The 26122-nt window shown below is 43.2% G+C and overlaps 1 protein-coding gene and 1 non-coding gene across 2 annotated transcripts in view; one reads left to right on the top strand and one right to left on the bottom strand.

Annotated features, from left to right (window-relative positions):
* Positions 1-26122, top strand: part of LOC126281771 (FAM172 family protein homolog CG10038) — a 254789-nt gene that overhangs the window by 140367 nt on the left and 88300 nt on the right. The window lies entirely within an intron of this gene.
* Positions 14477-14551, bottom strand: Trnat-ugu (transfer RNA threonine (anticodon UGU)). The gene has a single exon. It is a non-coding gene; the product is annotated as a tRNA-Thr (tRNA).

Below are 26122 nucleotides of genomic sequence, written 5' to 3'. Positions count from 1 at the left end.
CCCTGCACTGAGCACTGACACCCTCTTCCCAACAATTTTCCCCTTTCTCTCTTCTGTCACTGCCTTCTAACCGAGCGAGGTGGCGCATTGGTTAGCACACTGGACTCGCATTCGGGAGGACGACAGTTCAATCCTGTCTCCGGCCATCCTGATTTAGGTTTTCTGTGATTTCCCTAAATCGTTTCAGGCAAATGCCGGGTTGGTTCCTTTGAAAGGGCATGGCCGATTTCCTTACCAGTCCTTCCCTAACCTGAGCTTGCACTCCGTCTCTAATGACCTCGTTGTCGACGGGACGTTAAATACTAACCACCACCACCACTGCCTTCTAATCCACTCTCCAATGTCATCATTTCCTTGCGCTTCCTGATCTCACCATCTCGTGTGCCCATGTGTCATGTAATTATACCGAGACCTTCTGACCTTTATGTGCCTATCGAGAACTCAGTGTCTTGAATATTTGGAGAGGTGTTACCTTTCCTCCTAAATTACTTTCATTTTCAGGTTTGTTTTTGAAATTAGTGGAAAGGGTGAAATGACTCATAATTTTTAGTGATTAAATGAATTTTTCTTAGTGGATATATCTTTTTTTAAAACTGGTTGTCAGTTTTGTAATGGTGAGTGAGAGAATAGGGAATAGTGTGGAACATCCAGTTGGTTTCTGATTGCATCAGATTACTTGAAAAATTTCAGTTGTTGCTAATATCTGGTGTATTGTCAAGAACCACCAGGTACTGTCTTTTGCATTAGTTTTACTCATTTGTTGGATGGCAGCCTGATGAGATTGCCAGACACAGTGTCAGGAGGTATGGTGTGTGAGAGTAGCAAGGGAGGTGAAATAATGGCAAGATGCTTTGGCAGAGGGCAGCACACAATGGTGGTGAGGCAGCGTGAAAAACAATGAGGTGATAAAACGGGGGGTTGAAATTGTATGGTGGAGGATGTGGGGACAGTAGGTTACTGTAGTTTGGGACCAGTATAATTTCTGGAGGGGAGAATGTGTTTCAAGGGCAACTTCCATTGGTGAAGAAAAGCTCGTGGTGGAGGGTAGGATCTGGGTGGCCTGGACGGCCATTGAAATCAAGCATGTTATGCTCAGCTCCATGTTGTGCCACCGGGTGGTCTACTTTGCACTGGTCTACTGATGGAGACCTTTGCCAGTTGTCTGGCTCTTCCACCTAGAAGCTTTCCCAGAATGATATAATCCCAGAAGTCAAACATACTTTCCAGTCCCTGCTTAAAGCATTAGGTCCTTTCACACATCCAACAGTTCTGTACCCATCATTGATGGTGGTTATTGTGACCCCACTGAAAGAATTTTGGCCCTCATTGACCCACCACCTTCAACCAATTGCCCATAATCTAGCCTCCCACATCCTTTACTGAGTCTCCAACCATCCCCCACCCTTTTACCTCCTGGTTCTCTATTGGTCACTGTTGATGCCACTTCCCAGTACACCAATATCCCACATGCCCATGGTCTCAATGCAATTGAACACTACTTTTCCCAACAGCCTGTAGACTGTCATTATCAGGAGAAAGAAAACTGGCGTTCTACGGATCGGAGCGTGGAATGTCAGATCCCTTAATCGGGCAGGCAGGTTAGAAAATTTTAAAAGGGAAATGGATAGGTTAAAGTTAGATATAGTGGGAATTAGTGAAGTTCGGTGGCAGGAGGAACAAGACTTTTGGTCAGGTGACTACAGGGTTATAAACACAAAACCAAATAGGGGTAATGCAAGAGTAGGTTTAATAATGAATAGGAAAATAGGTATGCCGGTAAGCTACTGCAAATAGCATAGAGAACGCATTATTGTGGCCAAGATAGATATGAAGCTCACACCTACTACAGTAGTACAAGTTTATATGCCAACTAGCTCTGCAGATGACGAAGAAATTGAAGAAATGTATGATGAAATAAAAGAAATTATTCAGATAGTGAAGGGAGCTAAAAATTTAATAGTCATGGGTGATTGGAATTCGAGTGTAGGGAAAGGGAGAGAAGGAAACATAGTAGATGGATATGGATTGGGGCTAAGAAATGAGAGAGGAAGCTGCCTGGTAGAATTTTGCACAGAGCACAACTTAATCATAGCTAACACTTGATTCAAGAATCATGAAAGAAGGTTGTATACATGGAAGAACCCTGGATATACTAAAAGGTATCAGGTAGATTATATAATGGTAAGACAGAGATTTAGGAACCAGGTTTTAAATTGTAAGACATTTCCAGGGGCAGATGTGGACTCTGACCACAATGTATTGGTTATGACCTGTAGATTAAAACTGAAGAAACCTCAAAAAGGTGGGAATTTAAGGAGATTGGACGTGGATAAACTGAATGAACCAGAGGTTGTACAGAGTTTCAGGGAGAGCATAAGGAAACAATTGGCAGCAATGGGGGAAAGAAACACAGTTGAAGAAGAATGGGTAGCTCTGAGGGATGAAGTAGTGAAGGCAGCACAGGATAAAGTAGGTAAAAAGACGAGGGTTGCTAGAAATCCTTGGGTAACAGAAGAAATATTGAATTTAATTGATGAAAGGAGAAAATATAAAAATGCAGTAAATGAAGCAGGCAAAAAGGAATACAAACATCTCAAAAATGAGATCGACAGGAAGTGCAAAATGGCTAAGCAGGGATGGCTAGAGGACAAATGTAAGGATGTAGAAGCTTATCTCACTAGGGGTAAGATGGATACTGCCTACAGGAAAATTAAAGAGACCTTTGGAGAGAAGAGAACCACATGTATGAATATCAAGAGCTCAGATGGAAACCCAGTTCTAAGCAAAGAAGGGAAAGCAAAAAGGTGGAAGGAGTATATAGAGGGTCTATACAAGGGCGTTGTACTTGAGGACAATATTATGGAAATGGAAGAAGATGCAGATGAAGATGAAATGGGAGATACGATACTGCGTGAAGAGTTTGACAGAGCATTGAAAGAGCTGAGTCGAAACAAGGCCCCCAGAGTAGACAACATTCCATTAGAACTACTGACGGCCTTGGGAGAGCCAGTCCTAACAAAACTTTACCATCTGGTGAGCAAGATGTATGAAACAGGCGAAATACCCTCAGACTTCAAGAAGAATATAATAATTCCAATCCCAAAGAAAACAGGTGTTGACAGATGTGAAAATTACCGAACAATCAGTTTAATAAGCCATAGCTGCAAAATACTAACACGAATTCTTTACAGATGAATGGAAAAACTAGTAGAGGCCGACCTCGGGGAAGATCAGTTTGGATTCCATAGAAATACTGGAACACGTATCTTAGAAGAAAGATTAAGGAAACGCAAACCTACGTTTCTAGCATTTGTAGACTTGGAGAAAGCTTTTGACAATGTTGACTGGAATACTCTCTTTCAAATTCTAAAGGTGGCAGGAGTAAAATACAGGGAGCAAAAAGCTATTTACAATTTGTACAGAAACCAGTTATAAGAAACCAGTTATAAGACTCGAGGGGTATGAAAGGGAAGCAGTGATTGGGAAGGGAGTAAGACAGGGTTGTAGCCTCTCCCTGATGTTATTCAATCTGTATATTGAGCAAGCAGTAAAGGAAACAAAAGAAAAATTCAGAGTAGGTATTAAAATCCATGGAGAAGAAATAAAAACTATGAGGTTCGCCGATGACATTGTAATTCTGTCAGAGGCAGCAAAGGACTTGGAAGAGCAGTTGATTGGAATGGACAGTGTCTTGAGAGGAGTATATAAGATGAACATCAACAAAAGCAAAACGAGGATAATGGAATGTAGTCGAATTAAGTCGGGTGATGCTGAGGGAATTAGGTTAGGAAATGAGACACTTAAAGAAGTAAAGGAGTTTTGCTATTTGGGGAGCAAAATAACTGATGATGGTCGAAGTAGAGAGGGTATAAAATGTAGAGTAGCAATGCCAAGGAAAGCGTTTCTGGAGAAGAGAAATTTGTTAACATCAAGTATAGATTTAAGTGTCAGGAAGTCGTTTCTGAAAGTATTTGTGTGGAGTGTAGCCATGTATGTAAGTGAAGCATGGACGATAAATAGTTTGGACAAGAAGAGAATAGAAGCTTTCGAAATGTGGTGCTACAGAAGAATGCTTAGGATTAGATGGGTAAATCGCATAACTAATGAGTAGGTATTGAATAGAATTGGGGAGAAGTGGAGTTTGTGGCACAACTTGGCAAGAAGAAGGGACCGGTTGGTAGGACATGTTCTGAGGCATCAAGGGATCACCACATTAGTATTGGAGGGCAGTGTGCAGGGTAAAAATCGTAGAGGGCGACCAAGAGATGAGTACACCAAGCAGATTCAGAAGGATGTAGGTTGCAGTAGGTACTGGGAGAAGTTAACAAACAAATCCACAGCCATCCATGGGCACCTACATGGCACCCTCCTGTGCCATCCTGTTCATGGCTTATCTAGAGGAAACCTTAGCCTCTCAAAACACCAAACACATGGTCTGGTTCAGGTTCATTGATGATATCTTCATAGGCATTCAGGGCATAGACACCCTATCCCCATTCCTACACTTTCTCTACACCTTATCTCCCATCCACTTCACCTGGCCCTCATTGCAGTGTGCTACCTTCCTGGATTTTGAACTCCTCCTCTCTGATGGCTATATCCACACCTCTGTTGACATTACACCCACCAGACACCAACAGGCCTGCATTTTGACAGCTGCCATCTCTTCCACACAAAAAAAAATCCTCCCATACAGTCTGACCACCCGAGGACAGTGTATCCGAAGTGACAAGAACTCCGTTTCCCAGTATGCTGGAAGTGTCACCAAGGCTTTCAGAGACTGGCACTATCTCCCAGACCTAGTCTGCAGACAGATTTCCTGTGCCATTTTCCTATTTTCCTCCACATCTCCAATTCTCTCACCCCCCCCCCCCCCCCCCCCCCCAAGAGCCAGCTGCAAAAGAGAGCCCCCTACATCACCCAATACTACCCTGGACTGGAATGTCTGAACCAGATCCTTCATCATGACTGTGATTATCTATCATCATGTGCTGATATGAGAGACATCCTACCTGAGATCCTTCCCTATGGAAGGACAAGGTGCAAGAGCATTTCAAGTACACACGGGAGCAACAGTCAGCCTCATTGAGAGAGAATCATACAGGATATCGGGCTGCCCACAATTACGACGACTGCCACTCCAAATTGTGTCTTGTAGTAAACAATGTTTTCCTTTGAGGGAGCAGTTCACCATTCCTGCACATTGTATGAATATGGAACTGCAACTTACATTGTTGGTAGTGACGTCCCCATTGGTGCAAAATATCTTATCAAGAAAACGAAGCATTATGACAATAGAATTAGAATGCACAGAAATATCGAAGACATTAAAATGAAACATGTGCGATGTTGCAATGAAAAGTCCATGTCTTAATTTCAGCCAGAATGCGCCAGAATGGCTTTCCAGCAACTCCCAGAAATTTTTTTTAGCCACTCTCTGGAACAACTCAGCACTGGAGATTTAAAATAGAATATGTGTATTAAATTGCAACATAAATAATTTTTCAGTGTGCCGGCACCAGTGAATATGACAATGGGTTTAACAATGTGATGCAATGGACAGAGATTTGGGGTGAAGTATTGTTTGTTTGTATTAAATCTTGTGATTTTATTGTTTTGATTATAAGAAATTTTGCTTTAAAAACTTTAATTCCACAATAGTATTTTTTGTAAAAAGTGATTTCTCCTTGTAAGTTTTGTCATAAGTTTTCAAAAATCGGAGCTTGTGACTTTTGTGGGTGGGGGCGGGGCAGCTGTGTGGTCAAAGAGGTGCATTCCAGCACCTAAAATTTTAGAAACTAAGCAACGGAAAAGCCTCGTCATGAAGCTGAGATTTAAAAACAAAAGACAAAATAAAGGCCTGTAGGGCAGAAGACAAACTTAATGTCAAATTTATATGTCATATGTCGAATTGCCAAAGCAGAACCAAAAGGCAGACACAAAATAAAAGACATTACTGACTGTTGCCTTCTGTCTGAGGTTCTTCAACAATCATTTGATTAATGATTTTTGTGATGCATTGCTGGTGCTGGACTGGAGTCGAGCTTGCATTTGCGGATTATATGTACCTGGCATGCCAATGTCCAGCGGATTTTTCGTAGTCATTACCACTGGGATTGTCCCTTGCTACCTGCAATGGTTGTTCGCTACAGTATGGGACTCCAGGATCCATTCACCTTGAGCTTTCTTCTTTCTTGGTTTTAGTATATTACTATAAATTCTCTGAACAAGCAGGTATGATCAATCTTCTCTGTAGCAAGAACTTCTGTGTCGGTGAATGTTACTATGTGGTCAGTCTCACACCGTGCAGGCTCCACCACAGCCAATTTCTCCACCTGCCCCAACCTGCAATACCGCTTATGTTCAATGATTGTGGTGTTGAGTGATCACCCAGTCATTCCAACACAGACTTTTCTGCATGTATGTGGTGTGTGATTTATCCATGACATTGCAAGTGGGACTCTTTTCTCCACTGCTGATCTGAGATGTTCTTTGATCTTTTTTGTCAGTTTATAAGTAGTCTTTATGCTGTGCTTGCACAGTATAAGGCCAACTTTGTGCGTCACTCAGGGAACATAAAGCAGAAACATGTACCTGACATTTCTCTTACGATGTGTCACTTCACGGTATGTTTGATTTCATGACACTTCTTATGTAACTAATTGGGTACTCATTGCCCCTCAGAACACCTTACAGGTGTTGCATCTTGCATGTGAGATGCTGCGGCTCACATATTTGTCTTGCTCACGCTACAAGCTTGTTAGTCGAGCCTCTTTTCCATCTTAGGTGGTGATTTGACAGTTTGTGCAGGTATTGGCCCATGTGTCTTGGTTTACAGTACACATAGTGCACCAGGTTTTCATCATCCCTCATGATCAGCACATCTAGAAAGGGGAAGCTGGTTAGTCTTTTTCTACCTACATGGTAAATTTTATGTTGACATGGAAGCTGTTCAGGTCTCTTAGGAAGTCACTGTGCTGTTCCTCACCATCGGTTCACAAAGTAAAGGTATCGTTTACGTGTATGTACCACACCTTAGGTGTACAAGGTACAAAGTCCAATGCCTGTGCTTTGAAATGTCGCTTGAAGAAGTTGATCACTGGGCTGTGTGGAGTATCTTTGTTGACGCCTTCCAGCTGTTCATAGAAGTTGCATTCCACATGAAATAGCTCATAGTGAGACATGCATGAAAGAGTTTGGTGATGTCTTGTGGGAAAATGGAACCGATTTACTGGAGATATTCATTGAATGGCATAATAGTAAACAATGGATCAACATCAGAGCTGACCAAGATGTCATTTGGTCCAAGTTCTAGTTTCTTCAGATTCTCAGTGGAAGATCCTAAGTCCATTATGTATGTGTCAGTCTTTCCCATGTGCAGCTGGAGCAGAGGGGTAAAGTGTTTCAGCAATTTATACATCAGTGAGAATACTGTAGTCACTGTGCCAAATCTGTGGGCACAGTCATTCACTCGAAGGTTTACTTTGAAGAGCTTGCTATGGCGTCGTGGCCATGAAGTGAGATTTGGGCAGTTTTGTGGTTCAACTTTGCACGTGATTTAAACATAGACCAGTGCTTTGAAGAAGTGATTCCTGCACTCAGTGATGTGTGTCCACATCGTACCACTCTATTCAGATGGATCACAGAATTCTAAAGAGGACAGGAAGGCCATGATCATCTGTTATGGAGGAAAATTGATGCTGTGAGGAAAACGTTAGACGAAGACAGGTGAGTGACCTACAAGCAGATAGAGGATACCTTAGGGCTAAATGCACCAGTAGTTCCACATGATCATTTTCAAGTAAGGAAACATTGTTTATCTGGGTGCCGCATAGACTGACGGAAGAGGAGATGACATGACTTGGTGCCAAGAGATGTTAAAGAAGTTTTCTAGCGGACAATCTCAGTATGTGAGTGCCTTTGTGACAGGTAACAAAACTTGACTGTACTATTATGATGTACCGACTAAGACTCAAAACAAAGTTCGGATCTTTAAAGTTCAGTAAAGAAGAAAATGATAGCTGGTGGTTTTTTTTTCTTCCCAAATCGAGTGAAACTGTGAAGCGAGTTGTTTTGGACACACACAACACAGTTAACAGCTAAGTGATACACTGAGCAGTACATGCCCAAAGTCATCCAGTCTTTGCAGAACATGTGACAGAAGTGAAGAATGGAAACTTGGTTCCTCCATCATAGCAACACTGCTGCCAAACCATCCACCAAATATTTGTGGAGTACAGTACTGAAACTTCTTGAGCACCCTCCTTACAGTCCAGACCTTGCTCTTTGTGACATTGTACTATTCCCGCATGTGAAAATGAAACTGAAAGGAGAGCAGTTTTCAAGTGATAAGGACTTCTTCAGGGCTGAGGACAAAAAGTGTGCCTTACTTCCTACAGAAAGTTGGGAGAACTGGTTTAGGGATTTGTTTCGGACAATGGAGAGGTGTCTTCAACGTGGCAGAAATTGCTTCAAAAAAATTAAATATATAAAGCTGTATTGCAAAACTTACTAATACCCTTCGTATTCTTATGAATCTTCATGACAGCAGAGGTGATAGGGCTTCTGGTTGCTCAACTCTTTCACAAGGAATGTGAGCATGATGAATATGTCAGACACAGTACCTCAATCAAGATGCACACCTGGAAAGCTTTCTGAGGAACAATGGGTGCTCCACCAGTTAAGTTAGAAGTGTCACAGAATCGAGCACTCGTCAGAGTGACACAATGCCTTTCCAATACATTCCCAGAGTGATAGACAGAATCAGCCTATATTGTGCAAACAAGGCATAAAGACAATTTAAAAACTGACAAAAAAGATCAGAGTACCTCAGATCAGCAAAGGAGGAAAGTAACCCAGTTACAATGTCAGAAATATCGCATACCATACACATGTGGAAAAGTAAATGTTGGACTGACTAGACGATCAGTCAACACCAGCACCATGAACATAAGAAGCATTGGAGGTTGGTACAGTTGGAGAAACCAGTCATGATCGAGCTTGCGCCGTATGACACCAAGCAGATAGTAAAATTCACTGACGTGGAAGTTCTTGCTGTAGAGAAGAGCTATCGCACCCGCTTGTACAGAAAAACAATACAAAGACACAAACATGACAATGACTTCAGCAAGAAAGAAGAAAACCTCACAATTAACAGATCGTGGATTCCTGTGCTGCAATGAGTGACTGTTGTAGGTAGCAAGGGGAGAACCACAGCAGAAAGCACCATGGAAAAGCCCTTGGTCAGTGGTGTGCCAGGTACATCTAAGCTGCAACTGCGAGCTCAACTCCACCATTGACAGTGGTTAGTGAAGCTCTGTCAGTGCCAGCCATTCATGCTGGCAAAATGTCAGGAAGATCATCAAACAAACGTCAGCCGAATAACCTGACACTGAAGCCAAATGGCAGTTTGTCAACAAGTGGTCACAAAAGCCTGAACAATTTTGTAAAAGACATGTCAAAACAAAGAAAGATAACTGTACACACTTCATCCATATAGACAGAAAGTAAGTCAACACACGTGTTAAATGCATAGGAAAAAAATGCTGCTGTGTTGTGTTGTGGATAATCCTGGAATAGTGCAAAATGACTACCGATGATGGTACTTCAGTAACCAAAATTAAATACAATTTGTTATTCTTTGGTACACAGAATTACAGTATAATTTTAGCTGCAGCAGAAAATTCACACTCCAGCATATATACAAGTTAATGTAGCACTGAGGAGAAAGTTGAAAAAATCAGCAGCAAGAGCATATTGCAGATTTCTGTGCTGCAGTTTCATAATTTAACTAAGTAATGAATGAGACAATTACTGCAATAATTTTGGTCCACACATTTATCTGGAAAGATTCATGTAAGGACAATCTTTGTACATAACTGCGTTGCATATACTGTTTTTGGTTTTCCCTTTCTTTGTTGCTGCAGTTTCGGTTTTCTGTATATGTTGTTCCCTGTAAATAGAGCGGTGTGCAATGATGAAAAAGAGTCCTCAGAGCAACTTGCGAAAAGGAGTGTTGAGTGCTTGGAGAGCTGTATTTACGGCAGCAGCAATCTGTTCATTGACTTTGCGAATAACTGCCTATTGTTGAGTGGCAGTCAGCTGCAGGTCTCTAGCTAAGTACCAGGGCCTGTTGAGTGGTAGCATGCTGGGTCTTTTAAGAGAGCCACAGGGGCTGCACCACCTGCTGGTAGGCATGTTTATTAGCCAGATGCGGCAGTACTTGAAAAGCCACTCAGTGATCTCCTTTATGAAGAGTGCTGCTGCCAACCCCTGCTGGAAATGAGTTATTGATCACTTTGCAGCTGTGATATTCCACATATGATTACTCGTTTTGGGATTTTTTCCAGTGTTAAGTCTCTTAACATTTTTCATAATTTCTTTTCAGTACTGTCTGACTACTAGTACACACTGTTAAGCTTTTAATTTTGGTAGAAGTTAAGATAAGCAAAATGTTATAATAGGAAAAAGAAGTTAAGACTGAGAAAGGATGGAGTGATCTGAACCCAGCATGTATATTGTGCATAATGTATCATCTTTAATGTTGGGCAAGAAGAATTTAAACTGCTGTGGCAGATGGTTTATATTTGTCCTAGGAATCAAACAGGTCTGCAGTTTCCACAAAGGTTGCAATATGCAACTACCAAAACAAACAGCACAGATCATATAAGTTAATTTCTCGGATAGGTTTTTTTTTTTCTTTCTTTTTGTGTGTGTGTGTGTGTGTGTGTGTGTGTGTGTGTGTGTGTGTGTGTGTGGTGCTGGCCTTGTTGAGTATAGAGTTGCATCAAAGAAAATGACAAAGTGGTCAGAGATGATGAAATTCACCATAGTCATCTTCTTGAGTATTGACCTAATTAACCCACTTTTTCTGCATCATGAAAGGAAGCAAAATCAGAATAAATCATTTCTCCTCACAGAATTATTGTTCATGTCTGTTGCATAACACTTAGTGCACTCGAAGAAGTGACAGTTTCTGCGTACAATATGTTTAATGTCACTGACTGCAATGAAAAAATAGTGTACAGTATCCTCTGACAATCAGTTACCTATTCCACATTCCTATGGAAATTAGTGCAAAAGGGATTTTGTGTATGTTAGTGGTCATGCAACTCTCACTCTGCTGTTATGAAGCAATTTAAATATTCATACATGTAGTAAAAAAAATTATTTAAAGTAGATTATTCATATGTACAATCTGCCCACTTGCAGAGTTCAAGACTGGACAAACTTCATCAGTAGTCCAGTATATAGAACTAATGCTGGGGTGGGGGGTGTCAGAGTTTAGGGTGTGAGTTATAGGGAAGATGTAAGGAAATATAAGCTGTTTTGAAAATAAGGGTTTTTGGCAGTTGCAAAGATAGTGACATCTTGAAAGAGTGGTTACTCTGAAAGAAGAAATTTTGTGCTGTACACCCATCTAACTATTTTCTTGTAAGAGCAGGGAAGGAAAAACCATGAGAAGTGGGAGTTGCCAATTACAGCAGCACTTTTGGAGCATGGTGGACTAGTAAAAGGAATGCTTGGCTAAATAATAGAAAATACAATTACAGTATTCCTCAGACCTTGACCCAAAAGCCGGACACAACTTCAGCTTCCTAGTAACATTCAATTTCAGCTTCCTAATAAAATCCAAAGTGAACTAGAATTTGGATTACTTGCTCTTGCACCCAAACATTCCAAGAGCTTACCTTTAATCCTTTGTTTACCAGTTGTTACTGTGCAAAACTGCATTTTTTTGGTGGACTATCTAATATATGAGTGACATGATGGAAGAACCATGAAGATTTCTGGTATCTACTAACTCTAGTGTCCATCTCCACGTCTCGATGTTGGACAGCACATATTTTCTGCCTATTCTGACTTTGACATCGTAGCTGTAGCTCAAGCTTTTGTGTTCTCTGCTGCACATAAATTGTTTCTTGGTTGTGATTATATAGCTAAGAGAACTTGAATTTTTATTGGTGATAAGAGTTTTTTTTTGTCTGTAAAATTGAGTTTTGTGTGCCACAAGTCATTACTGCTGGATAGCTTTTGTACTTAACAAGGTAATGATTATGTTTGGTTTGTGAGGCACTCAATGGCGCAGTCATCAGCGCCTATACGAAGTCCCAACTTTTAGATAGTCCATTTTCTTTTCACAATCCAATTGAGTCACTCTTAGAAATGATGATGATGATGATGATGATGATATGACAACTGAAACATCCAGTCCCCGGGCAGAGCAAATCCCCAACCCGGCCAGGAATCGAACCTGGGACCCCGCGATCCAGAGGCAGCAACGCCAGCCCCTAGATCACAAGCTGCGGACTTAACAAGATAATAGTGTGCAGTTCAAGAGTGAATGAGTCTGTAGGAGATTTAGAATTTCTGTAATTGCAACATTTGTGAGAGCCGTCAATGTGTTCACCAACATAAAGAGCTGTTAGAGAACTATGCATTTATTGTTAGAAATCATAATTTCACAAGCTAAGCTGGTAAATGAAGCAGCATAGAAGCCTGCAAAGGGAACCTCAAGAAAGTGTGCATTGCTTAGCACACAAAGTTGCTTCCAATGTACCAAATGAATGTGTCAGCCATGTGATGTCTATTCTGCAAAACAACTCCGCATGAGAAATGATGACTGTTTTGCAGAGTACCGCAAAAAGTACATAAGTGAAAATACTGTGAGGAAGCTTTTTCTGAAAAGAAATTAAATTATTATTTTCTTAAAATGGATATAAAGATTTTACCGTTTGTAAACAAAGGATTAAATATTTGTGTTGTGAAGAAAACAGTGCCTGGAAGGGTGAACCAGCACTAGCTTCGGCCAAGCTACTTGATGTATCTGATGCTACTTTGGCAACACTCTTCCACGCGAGAGTCATATCATTGGGCTCCCCTCCACCCTCCCAGCCCTCAGACATAAGTTTTTGTACCTGGAACTGTTGGCAACACCTACAAAAATAAATTTTATTCAGTGATCAGTGGGTTGTGTTTCCTTTTAAAATAAGTACTACATAGACAGTCGTCTGTAACAGAAATAAATTTTCGAATATTAAAAGAAAAGAAGTCCGCTTCTCAGCTCTTTAAAAGCTTGTACGGAAAGAAGTATTGCTGCAACTTAAAATGAAAAAGTTCAATTAAATCGAGTTGGGAAAATGAAGAACAAAATTCCAGTACCTTAATAACGAAACTTTTTAGCTCACCATGGTTTCACGTTGCATTGGAAAAAATGGAACAACAATTATTTAAGTTTATATGACCGTTATATTTAAAACAAGACACTGTTTAACTGTATAAGTTGCGTGTTATAAGGGGGTGGGGGGGCGCAAAAAAAAAGTCAACAGTAACTATTTCAATTTCAGAAAACTCGCCTTGAAGGTAGCTGAAAATTGATAAACACGCTCAAAATTTTTATGTACGCAAATGAAAAGGAGAACCTAAATTTGTGTGTTGTATGAAAGACGAATATACCATTAATAAAGACATGAGAGGTCGGCATGTGGAACACATTCAACAGGTGTGAATTTTCAGTAAATTGTAAAATTTTGCGTGCTGAAGCAGTATTGATTGGATTTCTTGTAAAGGTAGACCTTGGGTGAAATTTGAACCCAATTATGTGCGGGACTTAATAGGAAGGTTTCACTTCAAATACATTTATACTACCTGGGGCAGTAACTCAGACGGAAGTCAGTGGTCGCTTGCAATTGTCATACAGGCGGAGCCATTTTTACTAGAACATTTTTGCTTCTGTTGTTGTACACTTTCTCCACTAATTGCAGTACACCATGTTACAAATTTTGAACCTGGGGCCTTTGGCGCCTCAAGCGGCCGTTTGTGTAGCTTGGCCCCCTAAACCGGCCCTGGGTATGCCACGGCCTTTGAAACGATTCCAGACTGCCCTGTGAAGCAGCGTCTACGGTGGTCAGCGAGGGGAACAGGCTGGCGACCGTTCGCTCTCGAGCGACATTGTGGTGGCGACGCAGGGAGCTCGTTGATTAGCCAGGCCGCTGGGCGCCGAGAGACCGCCAGCTGGTTCGCGCCGCAGCTGTTCGTTTTGCTGCTGCTGCCCGCTTCAGATGCGGACGATGCCGTCTCCCGGTGGGCGCGCAACTTGTGGCCCTTCATCCAGACTGACCAAATTACCCTTCAACTGATTCCAGAATCGAAATAAATGGCTCCAGTCCCAGGCTGGCGTTTAATTATAGTTTTCAGCACGTTCTCTCTCTCTCTCTCTCTCTCTCTCTCTCTCTCTCTCTCTCTTAAATAAAATCCTCCAATTTTGGGCAAGAGAGAGATCGAGAAATATGCCCCAAAAGTTTGACGACGGCCTTAGATTTTACATACGACAAGTTGCAGAAGGCAAAAGCCGGTTTTCGGAAACAGGGTTTCACAGTTCTGCTTACATGAAATGTCATAACTGGTATTACAATGAAATGAACACCCATAACTGCTTACAGGCGTTGACATACGTCAAAGGGGACAGATGAAAATGTGGCCCGACCGGGACTCGAACCCGGGATCTCCTGCTTACATGGCAGACGCTCTATCCATCTGAGCCACCGAGGACACAGAGGATAGCGCGACTGCAGGGTTTTATCTCTGGAACGTCTCCCCTTAGTATATATATATAGTTAAGGCACACCGGCCACTTGACCACCTTCTTCTTCTGTGCGAATGCACAAACAGTGCCAGAACTCTTACGGGAATCGGCAACGCGCCGCGAGTAATGATTATAATGGGCGGGGGCACTACGAATGTAGTGTGGGACAATACGTTGAGAATGTGGGTTTCGCGGGAGGCGTGCCAGAGATAAATCCTTGCAGTCCCACTATTCTCTGTGTCCTCGGTGGCTCAGATGAATAGCCGGCACGGTAGCTCAGCGTGTTCGGTCAGAGGGTTAGCAGCCCTCTGTAATAAAAAAACTGAGCTAATCGATCAAGAACGAACTTAAAACGGATGTCTTACAACGTCCGCCCCGAGCAGATGCAACGAACAAAATGAGATTAAAAAAAAAAAAAAAATGGATAGAGCGTCTGCCATATAAGCAGGAGATCCCGGGTTCAAGTCCCGGTCGGGCCACACATTTTCATGTCATTTCATTGTAATTTCATTCTAACGAGCTGCATGGTCACCGATGGTATCTTCTTGTCGTGCAGTCATCAAGGATGAACGAGTTGGCCTTCGGCTCCGACAGGCCATATTGACGATGTTTCTTTGAATGGTTCGCAAGCTGACACTTGATGACTCAGCATCGAAATCTGCAGCAATTTGCGGAAGGGTTGCACTTCTGTCACGTTGAACCATTGCCTTCAGTCGTCGTCAATCCCGTTCTTGCAGGATCTTTTTCCTGCCGCTGCGACATCGGAGATTTGATGTTTTACAGTATTCCTGATATTCACGGTACACTTGTGAAAAGATCTTACGGGAAAATCCCTACCTAGGAGATGCTGCGTCCCATCGCCCCGTGCACCGACAATAACACCACATTAGACTCAGTTAAATCTTGATAACAGCAGTAACAGATCTAACAACTGCGTCCAGACACATGTCGTCTCATATAGGCGTTGCCGCCTTTTATTCTGCCTGTTTACGTATCTCTGTATTTGAATACGCGTGCGTGTACCTGTTTCTTTGGAGCTTCAGTGTATAAACCAGCGGTTATCATTTTGTAAGCACGGTGAAAAAGGGGGGGGGGGGGGAGCGGCTCTCGGGACCAGTGAACGATCAGATTTGTTTGGCAAGTTTCCCGTACTTTTGCCGGTCGTTGTTGCCGAGCGGTTCTAGGCACTTAAGTCTGGAACCGCGCGACCGCTACGGTCGCAGGTTCGAATCCTGCCTCGGGCATGGTTGTGTGTGATGTCCTTAGATTAGTTAGGTTTAAGTAGTTCTAAAAGTTCTAGGGAACTGATGACCTCAAATTTTAAGTACCATAGTGCCTCAGAGCCATTTAAACTATTTTTGAACCTGTACTTTCCACGGGATGCTTCAAAAATGTTCACCCGATTTGACAATAATATGCCCCTACACGAATCGGAGAAGCCCCATAGCCCCCTTGACTTTTTACTTTTGGGGGAATAAACAGTTGTTTTATTGGTATCTCTACTTTGAATATGACGAGGATCATTGTTGCCAGTTTTAGTATTGCATTGTTTAAGTCATGGCTCATGTGAGCAGACACTGTTCCACTGTTGAGAAACGGTTAGCGGCATATGTGGGGGTACGTGATCGCGCACAGACAGCGAAAACAATGTGTGTGTGAAATCTTATGCGACTTAACTGCTAAGGTCATCAGTCCCTAAGCGTACATACTACTTAACCTAAATTATCCCAAACACACACACACACACACACACACACACACACACACACACACATATATGCCCGAGGGAGGACTCGAACCTCCGCCGGGAACAACGAAAACAATGACAGACGTAGTGACAAGAGAGAACGAGTGAGTTTAGCGATCGCTGTGACAGAGCCTCACCTCGTAAAGAGAGACAACCTGATTGGGGGAAGCGTGCTTTTGTTTCAGGCATTGTTACAGACAGGCTGCGTAATAGTGGACTTATGAAAACGCGAGAGGAAACGTGTGCCGCTCAATCAGTTGAGCAGTATCCAGTGAAATCTATTCTGGAAAGACCAGCTGGGATTCAAGTACCGCCGTCAGCGAAGCATGAATACATCAAAAAAATCAGAAAATGAAAGGATTCAAACCGATCGTTGTAAATAAACTGCCTGATAGACATGGGCAAACTGAAACACAACTGTTATGAAACAAATGCGACAGTACAATATAATGTTTCGAAACAGACCTACACATTACATCATATTGAGTGCCTACTGTAAACATATTGTCATATAAACACAAATGAGGTGCGAGAGCGCCAATGATATCGCAGAAAGAATGAAAATTTCACTTACGTGTCTTGGCAGTTCCGTATTTCCTGCGGCAAATGCGCTGCTTTCGTGTCATGTGACTTTAATATTTTCGAATTGGCTGAGGCCATATTTTGTATGTTTGACATAACAAATTTTGCCAAACTCGTTTCCCTGTATTCTAGTGCCTAATTTTGGTAGGTTTATGAGTGATGATCTGTATGTGCTCTTGAATAGGCATATCATTTGAAGCGAGGCACTGAATTAACATTTATGAGTGTACCACTAACACTTTTCTTACTCGCAGATAAATTTTCCATTGTTTTCGGAATGTTTCCTTGAAGTATAAAATCCAGACTAAAATTTAAAGCAATTCATACGATGCAATGCCTTTGAAATACCTATATCATGACAGAGCTGGCTCTACACCACTTACAATTCTTGTTAAAGAAGTTTGTTCGATGTACAGATCTCAAGTACTAACAGCAAGCAGATATATTATCATTTTATTGCAAACTTCCCCAGGAAATCAGAGATAAAGTTAAATTTCTATTGAAATGTAATTTTTATCACAGTATCTGAAAGCCAAAAACAGAAGTATCAAAGTGCAGTTTTGATTTGCCTGAGTATTATCTATGATACGCAAGTATGATGATCCCTATATTGTGTAATAACCAAACACGGCACATTTACAACACACAAACATATACACTCCTGGAAATTGAAATAAGAACACCGTGAATTCATTGTCCCAGGAAGGGGAAACTTTATTGACACATTCCTGGGGTCAGATACATCACATGATCACACTGACAGAACCACAGGCACATAGACACAGGCAACAGAGCATGCACAATGTCGGCACTAGTACAGTGTATATCCACCTTTCGCAGCAATGCAGGCTGCTATTCTCCCATGGAGACGATCGTAGAGATGCTGGATGTAGTCCTGTGGAACGGCTTGCCATGCCATTTCCACCTGGCGCCTCAGTTGGACCAGCGTTCGTGCTGGACGTGCAGACCGCGTGAGACGACGCTTCATCCAGTCCCAAACATGTTCAATGGGGGACAGATCCGGAGATCTTGCTGGCCAGGGTAGTTGACTTACATCTTCTAGAGCACGTTGGGTGGCACGGGATACATGCGGACGTGCATTGTCCTGTTGGAACAGCAAGTTCCCTTGCCGGTCTAGGAATGGTAGAACGATGGGTTCGATGACGGTTTGGATGTACCGTGCACTATTCAGTGTCCCCTCGACGATCAGCAGAGGTGTACGGCCAGTGTAGGAGATCGCTCCCCACACCATGATGCCGGGTGTTGGCCCTGTGTGCCTCGGTCGTATGCAGTCCTGATTGTGGCGCTCACCTGCACGGCGCCAAACACGCATACGACCATCATTGGCACCAAGGCAGAAGCGACTCTCATCGCTGAAGACGACACGTCTCCATTCGTCCCTCCATTCACGCCTTCGCGACACCACTGGAGGCGGGCTGCACGATGTTGGGGCGTGAGCGGAAGACGGCCTAACGGTGTGCGGGACCGTAGCCCAGCTTCATGGAGACGGTTGCGAATGGTCCTCGCCGATACCCCAGGAGCAACAGTGTCCCTAATTTGCTGGGAAGTGGCGGTGCGGTCCCCTACGGCACTGCGTAGGATCCTACGGTCTTGGCGTGCATCCGTGCGTCGCTGCGGTCCGGTCCCAGGTCGACGGGCACGTGCACCTGCCGCCGACCACTGGCGACAACATGGATGTACTGTGGAGACCTCACTCCCCACGTGTTGAGCAATTCGGCGGTACGTCCACCCGGCCTCCCGCATGCCTACTATACGCCCTCGCTCGAAGACCGTCAACTGTACATACGGTTCACGTCCACGCTGTCGCGGCATGCTACCAGTGTTAAAGACTGCGATGGAGCTCCGTATGCCACGGCAAACTGGCTGACACTGACGGCGGCGGTGCACAAATGCTGCGCAGCTAGCGCCATTCGACGGCCAGCACCGCGGTTCCTGGTGTGTCCGCTGTGCCGTGCGTGTGATCATTGCTTGTACAGCCCTCTCGCAGTGTCCGGAGCAAGTATGGTGGGTCTGACACACCGGTGTCAATGTGTTCTTTTTTCCATTTCCAGGAGTGTACATACATAAATCGGATAATCATTCTCGAAAACAAATAACCATACTCAAAAAAATAAATCTCACTGAATGGTGAGCAAAAACATGTTTTGTGCGTGCAACAAATCTGAGAAAAATTTTCTTGTACGGTAGCTACATGTAAGATTTAGTGGACTAAACAAAATACAGTCAAATACAAATTCAGTGCGCATTGGCCAGAGGAGGACAAAATCATCTGAAATTTCACTGTTTCATTTCTGAGTAGATCTACTGTAAGTTGTAGTTTAGAAACATCATTTTTGATACTTTTAGCTTAAAAGACGGGATCGGCTGTCTGTTATTTGCTCCTGTTATGAAAATATGCGCTTACATGGAACAGAGGTGTCCATAACACAAAGATGTCATTTCATCATTTCAAACAGCGTAGGAAAGAACACATGATTTTCTTTCCACCACAGCAATGGATCTTGTGATCTGTGTATCAGTGGCATCTTCATATATTTATCAAGCTCGACAATAGTTGCAGCACGTGTATGTTATAAGAAATGTGTAATCTGACTTAATGTTTTTCGCACTTTCATTATTTTGAATGCGAATACTGTGCGTTATTTTATTGTTTGTTGGTTTTTATAAAGCAGATATTACGCCGTTTCGGAATAGGGCAGTCAATTAGAAACGAAGCTTTATTTTCGAAAACCTTAAGCTTCGTACTGTTGTGTGTCAAAAAGATTTCGAAACACTTGAAAGTGTTTCATGAAGTGAGATGTTAAATGTGGTCCAGTATCTGCACCCTGCCGGCCGGAGTGGCTCTAGGCGCTACAGTCTGGAACCGAGCGACCGCTACGGTCGCAGGTTCAAATCCTGCCTCGGGCATGGATGTGTGTGAGGTCCTTAGGTTAGTTAGGTTTAATTAGTTCTGAGTTGTAGGAGACTGCTGACGTCAGATGTTAAGTCCCATAGTTCTGAGAGCCATTTGAACCAACCATCTGCACCGTGCCCGAATCTCGTCTGAGACAGAGCGGTATGAAACGTCACTGTTTCGATACAGTTAGTCCGTTCCAAGCATAAGTGGACTGAAACAGCGTTGTTTTGAAACAGCGATACAGTTTCTGTGTCTGGCTCGATATCGAATCTGGTCCCGTTATCCCAGAAAGAGCAGAATGAATCACCACTGTTTCGAAACAGTGAAACATGCCGTTTCGAAACAGTGAAACAGTTCCACGTACCGATACACTGTATCGAAACATAGAAACAGTGGCCTGACAGACATACACACAGCGAGCTGCGGTCTGCCGTGCTTTGTTGGCACAATTTTCAAATTCTGTGTCTCGCATACTTGTGTTATTTGCTGATGAATGTGCGATATATTGTACATCGCGTAAGAGGAATGTAGTTTTCTGGCTTTAAGAAAATCCCCCTTGCGTGCAAGAATTGGAAATGAACCCGGCTCATGTTATGAATGGCTAGGGATGCCACCGCAATACGTGTCCGACCGAGCGAGGTGGCGCAGTGGTTAGCACACTGGACTCGCATTCGGGAGGACGACGGTTCAATCCCGTCTCCAACCATCCTGATTTAGGTTTTCCGTGATATCCCTAAATCGTTTCAGGCAAATGCCGGGATGGTTCCTTTGAAAGGGCACGTCCGATTTCCTTTCACATCCTTCCCTTACCCGAGCTTGCGCTCCGTCTCTAATGACTTCGCTGTCGACGGGACGTTAAAGAGTAACCACCACCACCGAATACCTGTCCGGATCATGTCCTTTTGCAAGGGGGGGACGGGGGAAGGGGGGATGTACAGTAATTATTGTTTGAACATATTGCAAACGTGCTTAATACCTCAACTTGAAGGCAACGGAGTCACGGTTCATGGGTGATTACAGCAGGGTGCGGCTCCAGCCTGTGGCGGATACAGAAAACCTCAAGGAGGGGGCGCTAAAGATACTTTTACCGTAATAAAAAATAATCAAGTCACATGCAAAGTTTAAGGACGTTTTATTTAAACTGATTATACACATACACAAGACAATACCATCTTATGAAGTAAAAAAGTTGCAATTGTGGTTGTCTTCCTTAAATGATGAATTCTGTGCGCCTATCCTTCCTGGCAAATTGGTTCATTACATCGTCAATAGGACAATCAATGTCATGGTGAGTGTTCAACAGAGCTAAACCATTAAGTCGATTCTCGTTCATTGTCGGCCTCAACCATGTCTTTGTACGCCGATGCTGGAGAAACTTTTTTCTACTGTAGCAACAGATGCAGGTACACAAGCAAATATTTTGTACAGCGTGTGCAAAGTAGGATAGTCAGTTCTACGACAGACAGACAACGCTTGCATAATAGAATCACGATCATTAAGGGCGTTTTTGCTCATTTGCTTGTATTGAAGAATCTCTCCCATTACTCTCTTTTTAATCACAAAAAGAACGGTAGTTCGGTTAAGCACTGGTTCAATTTACGTGCCAGATCATTACTGTCATGTTCCAGTTGTTCTGAGGGCAAAAGCCTGTTGAATTTTAAGTGATAAATATTTTCTTCAGCAGTACGTTCTCTCATGTCACTCACTGAGCGAGGTGGCGCATTGGTTAGCACACTGGACTCGCATTCGGGAGGACGACGGTTCAATCCCGTCTCCAACCATCCTGATTTAGGTTTTCCGTGATATCCCTAAATCGTTTCAGGCAAATGCCGGGATGGTTCCTTTGAAAGGGCACGGCCGATTTCCTTCCCAATCCTTCCCTAACCCGAGCTTGCGCCCCGTCTCTAATGACCTCGTTGTCGACGGGACGTTAAACACTAACCACCACCACCACCACCACCACCACCACCACCACCACCACCACCACCACCACCATCTCATGTCACTCGTCACATAGTCCATTGTTGGAATAAAAACAGTTGTTTCCCAATATGTCACAGCATCATCATTATAATCGCAGTTTACCCTGTGTCTTTGTCTCCCCGTAAGACGAGGAATGTATAGAATACAATGACGGGGGTGCACGCGCTACGTAGGAAAGTAAAACGACTCGATAACTCGATTGAATCGAGTCTACTGACAAAAAAAAAAGGGAATAACGTGGGGCTGACTGGCGGGGGTGGTGCTGGTGGCAATACGGGGGGCCCCTGAAAGGGGGGAGGGCGGCATATTTATCCGCCACTGGCTCCATCACACATAGCAAGGAATGGCTACTTCTCGGACACACTGTACATGAATAAAGATAAAAACTTGGAGTACGTTTTTACTCACTTTTCAAAACTAAAAGTGCCAGTCACGAGAAGACTTCAAAAAGTATGTTACACATGTCGTCCGACGTGTTGTCCAACAAGAGCGACGTATTGTCGGAAGAGAGAACATGTGCCCCTTGCCCTGTAATGTAGACGCAGCTCCCTGCGGCACAATTAACAGGTGTAGCACAGAGTGCGAGTGAAATAGCGCGGCTGCTGGAAGTGTACTCTTGAAATACGTTGGACTGTACTATTCTCGCAGGCAAAACGCCTAAGCTGCACACAGATTCACCATGGAGTTTTGGCAGTATTCGGACCAAATGCAAAGTAGCGCCTGGGCGATCGGGAAGGAAGGCCATCAACATCGACGACAACGGCCAGGCTGTAGAGGAACACGTCGGAGCAGTCCCAAATTTTCCGACTGTCAGGAAGTTCACAGAGCGATTTTCGAATGGATCCGTGACCAAGGAGCGGATTCTATCGTCGCGAAACTAAATGACTGGTGGAAAGTTCAAACTGTTGATTACAGAAACTTGGCGATTATGTTGCAAAATAGTTCCATGTATATGGGTCACTTCGAAATTTATTGCAACTTTCAAATAAATGTGTAACGTACTTGCAAAATTCCCCATGTTTAAGTGCCTACTTCATGTAGGTGTCTGCGTGGTGCACTAGACAGTTCAGACAATTTCATCACTCCTTGTGTTCGACGTTAAAGTGCAGTAACCACTCACAGACAGCAGGTGGCAGCACTAGCAGTCGTTGTCGAAATGCGGAAACGGAGCGATTTGTCCCACGTCCAAAAGGGCATTGTCGTTGGCTTTCGAGTCAAGGCTGGACGCATTTCCGAAACGGCATGGTTTGTAAACTGTTCGTGTGCCCTTGTGGTTAAAGTATACTGTGCATGGCAAAACTCCGCTAACCACAACCGGCACGCCGGCCGGTGTGGCCGAGCGGTTCTAAGCGCTTCGGCCTGGAACTGCGCGACGCTACGGTCGCAGGTTCGAATGCTGCCTCGGGCATGGATGTGTGTGATGTCCTTAGGTTAGTTAGGTTTAAGTAGTTCTAACTTCTATGGGACTGATGATCTCCGGTGTTAAGTCCCATAGGGCTCAGAGCCATTTGAGCCACAACCGGCACTGAGTCAACTGGTTCACTACGGGCCATAGATGACAGGGCTGAACGATGGCTGCGGTGATGTGTAAGGGCGAACACATTTGCATTTGTTGAGCAACTGACTGCCCAGGTGAACAGAGAGGCTACCAACGGTGTCTCCTCGACAAACTTTCATCGGAAATGGCTGCGTATGGGCCTTTGCAGCAGGCGCCCGCTTGATGACTTTGTTCATCGGCGACGAAGGCTGGAATTTGCACGCCATTACCGCAACTGGACGTTTACTCAGTGGCGACAGGTGTCCTTTTCGGAGGAATCAATTTTTATGCTCCATCGGGCAGACGGCCGTTGGAGCGAACGGCGTGGATCGTCTCAAAGCAAACACCTTGAAACAATCGTCGAAAGGGTCCAGACCGGAGGAGGCAGTGTAATGTTGTGGGTAATGTTTCCTGGCGTCCCTTAGGAGATATCTTCATTCTTGATGGCACAGTGGATCGACAAAGTATCCATCTATCCTTGGAAACAGTTTTGACCCCTGTGTGCATTTTGTTTTTCCTCGGCACAATGGTATCTACCAGCAGGACAATGCAACGTGACACACTACACGCAGTTTAAGTGCGTGGTTCGGAGAGCTCCAGCATGAGTTTACTATACCCCTCCGGCCACCAAACTCCCCAGATTTAAAACCAATCGGGAATCTGTGGGACAACGTCGACAGGGCTGTTCGTGCCATGGATCCTCAACCGAGAAACAAAGCGCAGCTGGCCACAGCACTAGAGTAGGCATGTTCCAAATCCCCGACGGTGTCTTCCAGAAACGTCGTCGTCTCGCAGCCGTTCGCGCTGCATAAGGTGGTTATTCAGGCTTTTGACAGATGGTCACATTAATGTGACTGTTCAGTGTACCTCGCTCACTACCTAATGTGTGTCGGGTCGAGACAATTTAGTAACAACTGTTTGGGGTGATTTTCCTCGTGAGTACGATGTCGACGGTGGATTGAACGTAACGGGCGTACTGATCTCGCATTCCACAATCGACCATCCAATGTCGTCAGATCTCATGTTATGTGCTTCTTTAGGAGTGTTTCTGAAAGACCTCTGCTAAAGTGACACCAGCCAAGTTCGTAAAAGTGTAGGGCGAGTTTGACAATCGTCTGGATGTTTGTTGTACATCGAATGGAGGGCGTAGTAAACATTCGAGAAAGGGCAGTGAAAACGTTGATCAGTAAAACTGATGTTTCTTCTGGAACTAGAAACTTTGTCTTATACGTAAGTTGATATTTACCCCAAGTTTCTGTCTTAATTCGTACAGAAAATAATTTTGAAACAGAATGGCTATTATTGAACCACAGTATTTTTTACACGCCATAAATTTGAAGATTATTTGAAAGAAATATCATCACAGGTTCATAAATGAGGATCTCCAACCTCCTTTTGGCATGACTTATTATTCGGAAACTATGTCGGCCTGTACAAGCAGTTATACAGATTTATCAGCCTGTGTAAGATTAGTATCGTAACTATATTTGTAGTATCAGTATATTTGTCATTTACTTATAAGGCGATGTTTCGCTTAAATTATAAATGTGTCGACATTAAAAATGTTAATCCTGGAGAGATTCCTGAGGTGATTCTATGAGTGTATTGCTGGTAATTGTGATCTAAAAAGAAATTATGATTTAGCTTCATGGTGGATCTGTAAAGATCCGTGGTGGATCTGTAAAGATCCGTGGAACGGGACGTTTATTTGAAAAAGTCCAGCACTGGATATATTGCTCAGGATGTGAAATAATGTTCGTTTAGTAGGTGATAATATTATTAAATGTTTTATTTGAATATAAGTAGTGTAGTAATAATGGCTGTGTTGCGTACTGTTTAACAAATGACAAATGACGGAAAAAGAGTTTGTGGACACAAACATCCATTGCCTTCGGATGTGACAGTATGGATAGCTGTCAGAACTCGATATTTCGGAACACCGTGTGTGTTATAGTTTGAAGCACTAGCTGCTGGCGTTCTCGAATGACTCATGTGTTAACGAATGGTAAAGATCTGGGAACGTTGACAATTCAAAAACTTTGTCAGGGTCTGTTAAGAATGTTAATTTCATTACACTAAGCTTTGTAGTTTAGTTCTCATTCTGAAGCAAACCCATACTCTATGGCTAAGCCAAACTCTGCCGTATCCGTTCTTTTAAGACTCTTACCAATATTCCATTTTATGAAACTGATATTCCGCCACTGACTAATGATGGATTAAACTACGTCGGGCTTACTGTAACCAAATATTTCAGCAAATTCAGTAATCGGTTCATTCAGAGACTTGGCAACCTCGTTTACAGATTTTTCAGGATTTGCATGTTATGAGGAAGGCTATTTCTTAGTTCTTTAGAGAGTTTTATTGTGAAATATTTGTACAGTTTACGAAGAAGATTTTCAGTTTGACGGCGGAGCTTAATTTCTGGAATCACTTTCTACAATTCAGTCCCCATATCTGGTTTAGGATCCACGTACGAATCAGTACCATTTGTCAGAATATCTACTTTTGCTCCGGGTATTATTATTTTCCTACTCACTGATTGGATAAAACTTGTCAAATCCTGAAGTACTTTTGTGGGGTCAACGTTCTCACTTTCAAAAGCCTTGGTGCCTTTTGCACTTTCTGTACTGTTGGTTTTATGTAACACAAATATAGCTTATTCAAAGGGTCGCAGTACATGTTGTACAGCATTTCTGCTGTGTAACCGTTTTCTTTAGATTTGACAATCTGAAAGTTATGTTTCTTTCCTTCCCATTTTGATAACATTCTTGT

Source organism: Schistocerca gregaria, chromosome 7, assembly GCF_023897955.1.
Source record: "Schistocerca gregaria isolate iqSchGreg1 chromosome 7, iqSchGreg1.2, whole genome shotgun sequence".
NCBI lineage: Eukaryota > Metazoa > Arthropoda > Insecta > Orthoptera > Acrididae > Schistocerca > Schistocerca gregaria.
This window is presented reverse-complemented; position numbering and strand designations above follow the sequence as displayed.